The following is a 5,000-nucleotide window of genomic DNA, read 5'->3' as shown; positions in this document are numbered from 1 at the left end:
GTGTGGGTGTACGTATACGTGTACATATGCGCACACGTGTCTATAGGCGATGAGGCTGATACAGTGTCTGTACCTTTGCATGTCACTTTGCCTGGAGTGACATTCTCGCCTATTCAGAAAGGATAGATACATCCGAGATGACAATTCGCCGCATTAGTATTTCAAATCCGAAGTTTATATTTAGAATCTCGATCCAGTCTCGTCGATGCTGTGATATATTGAAATAGATGTCATTAAGTTTATTCACTTCTATATGTAGACTATCATTAGTTGATTCTATCGTTACCACAAGATGTCACGTACATTAATTGAATAATCTAGTGTTGGGACAGAATCAGAGCTATTACAATAACGAAGAGGCTAGAAAAGTGTGGCATAGAATCCTGTGTGTGTGTGTGTGTGTGTGTGTGTGTGTGTGTGTGTGTGTGTGTGTGTGTGTGTGTGTGTGTGTGTGTGTGTGTGTGTGTGTGTGTGTGTGTGTGTGTGTGTGTGTGATGCACCTTTCATCTTGGTCTTTGGATCACGTATTGGACTCGTGATCGACAGCTACTTCCCTCCTGGAAGAGAGCTCAGAGCTCGTATGACCGAGCTATGGGTAATGCTGTGACCTTACACGCACACACACACCCAACTCCCAGCCCACGAGAGTTGGAGTAACGACTCGAAGCGCAGCGATACTGAAATTATTTCAGCCCTGGGTAGGATTCGAACCCGGACCGCCGTAGTGACAGTCGGGGACTCTACCAACCACGCCACCGAGTCGTGTGTGGGGGGGGGGGGTTGCGTGTGTGTGCGTGTGCGCGCGAGTCTGCGTCTGTGTGTTTGTCTTAATTCTCGTTTGGATCAGTTTCTTTAAATACATTTTCCTGTATATATGTTTTTTGTGTGTGCATACAAGTGTGTACGAAACCTTTCGTTATCGTGTGTATATATCTCCAAAACAAAGTAACAATATGTGCTTGTCTTTTGAGAGGAAGTCCAAATGCATATTTCCTATGTATACAGAAATGCTCGGGCAAACAAACAATGGATAGAATCTGATCTGAAACCCACATTGTATAAGGATCGAGACAGACCTATCACAGGCAAATATGGACCCGATGCGTGTTCTGACGTCTATACATGAAAACAAAAGCCGATACACAGTCCTGCCCGAATCGCGTTCAACTCGCTTTGCATGCATATGTTTCATGGGTTGGAGGATGTGATTTGATAATAGATACGCTTTTGTTCTGAGATACTCGAAAAAGAGAATTGAAGAGTATTGTTTGATTTAAAAATAAGTGTTTATAGGTCTCTTACGACGAGGTATGTGGTTGCTGGGGGGCTTCTAATTGAATAGAATTTAGTTATCTGCTTCTACATTGACCTTTGGTTATTGAAGCTAATTACTTTTGTAGTGTTAGTGTGTTACCTATATCTGAATTAAATCGCTTGGCTGATTGTCGTGATAAAACGTGTAACACAATATCGAATGGTAAATTTTAGACATTTCTTACGTTACGACTGAATAGGATCGGGAAGGACAGAACAAATCATGCAATATGTATAACAATATATGGGCGAGAATGAAGTTGAATTTAAATTAAATATTTTGAGTTTCGGGGAAAGGAGTCGGTAGCAGACTTGATTAATTTACTTGAAGGCAGTCGCAATGGAATGTATTAAAAATTAGTTTGAGTTATGATTTATTCCTATTGTTAGTACAAAAACGGATGTTGATATATTACCTTTCTAGCATTTCAAAAAACGTCGTCCCAATTTTTGCATAAAATGAAAATTTCGAAGTCGAATCCTGATAAAGGAAGAAAAAATAGAAATAGAGAAATAAGAGAGGAAAGAATAAATAGAACGTTCATGATTGACTCTGATTCCAAGTATCAGAGAAACATAAAAATAGACTGACACAGGAAGACAAAAGCCTTTCCCATCCCCCCCCCAAAAAAAGTTTACGTATGTAATTGTTGAATGTGCATATACATATGAATATAATGTAAAGCGATTATTAAAATTACTTGGATCCGTACATCATGTCAAACGTGATTTTTTTTATCACAAATGTTGAAGGAAAGGTAATTCAGATGTTTATTCTTTAGTGGGTGTGCACAGACACGACCAGCCCTCTTATATAAAGAGAGCTCATCATATATTATACAATACAAATTACTTTGTCAATTTTAACGTGTGTGTATATATATATATATTATATATATATATATTATATATATATATACATATATATTATTATATATATATATATATATATATATATATATATATATATATATATATATATAAAGATATTGCGATATTTCAATAGGAAGATTACATAGTCAAACTTTATATATTTTGATACGGATATGAACGGCAGCTGAGGGGGCGGCCGTAATGTTGTAAGGGGTCTCCATTGATAAATATATTTCTCAGACTAAGGGTCATAGTATAGTTGTATTTAGATACGACTGGCGTAAAAATACTAGGATGGTTTTAACCACATGAAACGAATGCGAAAAGACAAGCAAAAAGTGTGGAAGGCAGAGCTGGATGAAGGGAAATCGAGAGGAAGTCCGAAAATGAGATGGATGAATGATGTGAAAAGGGCCCTAAGTAAAGTGGTGAATGTCTGTCGAGCAAGGAAGAAAGGAGGCAAGAGATGGGGGACGAGGAAGCAGGATCATCGTTTAAATGAGGTGGCTGGCCTTACTGTGGATATGTTACGTCTTGCTGCTTCATTGCTTTCGACGCAGGTAGTGGGCGGGAGTCGGGGATGACAATTTATCCACAAGGAGCTAAGATAAAAGGGAAAGAAATGAGTGACTGATGGGGATGGAATGGATGGGGGTGGGTAGATGCTTTGTCTGGCTACCTCGCTTATAAGGGGAAAGAAGCATCTTAGTATATAGATAGATAGTAGTCCCTTAATAAAGAGAATCGGCAAACGGTTAAAAAAAAAAAAAAAAAAGTCATCATTGGTAGACATTTATCCCAGAGTGTCCACCTTGACAACCTCCAGCGAGACACCCGACCGTACATTTACCAAGGAATGGCCATAACTAAAACATGTGGTACTCCCCAAGGTAGGCGTAGCTCCTCTTGGGGATCGGTGCCACCTGCGTAGAGCCGGTGGCCAGGGGTAGTTGCTGCCGTTTGGCCCCCAACTCTTGGGGTTGGGGGGTGGCCCCACGACGTAGACGCCGGAGCTCCAGGACCTGAAGAGGCTGGATGACCGCGTTGTAAACAGCTGCCCAGGATGTAACACTTCACCCCATACCATACAACACATAATGGAAGACTGCATTATACACAATCATGCACGCAAACAACACAACATACGCTCTTTAAGGATTTGTGGGAAAACCCAGTTTCGGCTATGGCATTCCTTAGGGAGACGGGACTGCTCGGACAGATAGTCTAGGGAACGACAACAACAACAACAACTAAAACATGTGTTATAAAAGAGAGGCCCCCATAGTGATGAGTTATGGTGACATTTTCTTGAAGGAGAAATTCCAAGAATGGTGAGATGGGTGTCCCCTCTTTTAGGCCTTAGAGTAACGAGAATTTCTTGAAGAGAACTCAAAGAACTCAAAACGCTTGGAAAAAGTGAGAGGGAGAGGGTGTATAGCGGAATAGTATCCTTTTGTCCTTGAAAGAGGATTGTTTTCTTGTTGGGAACCCCACGGCAAAGCCAGACTCCCCAAACGGAGACCAAGGTGTCACTCGTTGATCTCAAGGGAAGACTCTCCAACCGAGATAGTTCTGGGGAAAGAGGCCTCTGGAAGAGGTCTGGAAAAGTGTGCTGGGGAAGATTTCTGAATAGAAGTTCCAACACAGTCAGATTCTGTCCGAATGTGTCCGAATGTGTGAGACACTGTCCAGCACTGTCCGGCATTTTCCGACACTGTCCGGCATTTTCCGACACTGTCCGGCATTTCCCGACACTGCCCGGCATTTCTAGACACTGCCCGGCATTTCCCGACACTGCCCGGCCGCAAGACCGTCCTCCCTCCCTCCCGGCCACAAGTCCGTCCCCCCTCCCTCCCGGCCGCAAGTCCGTCCCCCCCCTCCCTCCCGGCCGCAAGTCCGTCCCCCCTCCCTCCCGGCCGCAAGTCCGTCCCCCCTCCCTCCCGGCCGCAAGTCCGTCATCCCTCCCTCCCGGCCGCAAGTCCGTCCCCCCTCCCTCCCGGCCGCAAGTCCGGCCCCCCCTCCCTCCCGGCCGCCAGTCCCTCCCCGCCTCCCTCCCGGCCGCAAGTCCATCCCCCCCTCCCACCCGGCCGCATTTCCGTTCCCCCCCCCCCACCCGGCCGCAAGTCCATCCCCCCTCCCTCCCGGCCGCCAGTCCGTCCCCCCTCCCCCCCGGCCCCAAGTCCTTCCCCCCCTCCCCCCCGGCCGCAAGTCCGTCCCCCCCTCCCTCCCGGCCGCAAGTCCGTCCCCCCCTCCCTCCCGGCCGCAAGTCCGTGCCCCCCCCCCCTCCCGGCCGCAAGTCCATCCCCCCCTCCCTCCCGGCCGCAAGTCCGTCCCCCCCTCCCTCCCGGCAGGAATGTCGGTCCCCCTCTCCCTCCCGGCCGCAAGTCCGTCCCCCCTCCCTCCCGGCCGCAAGTCCGTCCCCCCTCCCTCCCGGCCGCAAGTCCGTCCCCCCCCCCCCCGGCCGCAAGTCCGTCCCCCCCTCCCTCCCGGCCGCAAGTCCGTCCCCCCCCTCCCTCCCGGCCGCAAGTCCGTCCCCGCCTCCCTCCCGGCCGCAAGTCCCTGCCCCCCTCACTCCCGGCCGCAAGTCCATCCCCCCTCCCTCCCGGCCGCAAGTCCATCCCCCCCTCCCTCCCGGCCGCAAGTCCATCCTCCCCTCCCTCCCGGCCGCAAGTGCCTCCCCCACTCCCGCCGCAAGTGACCCCCTTTTATACCGACCTCTCGTATCCAGTCGATCGACATAGAAATATTAATACAAATAATGACAAAAGGAAACAAACGCTGAAGGGTCTCTCTCTCCCTCTCTTAGTGATGGT

This window comes from Oratosquilla oratoria, chromosome 25 (assembly GCF_046742065.1).
Source record: "Oratosquilla oratoria isolate Oo_2021 chromosome 25, ASM4674206v1, whole genome shotgun sequence".
NCBI lineage: Eukaryota > Metazoa > Arthropoda > Malacostraca > Stomatopoda > Squillidae > Oratosquilla > Oratosquilla oratoria.
This window is presented reverse-complemented; position numbering follows the sequence as displayed.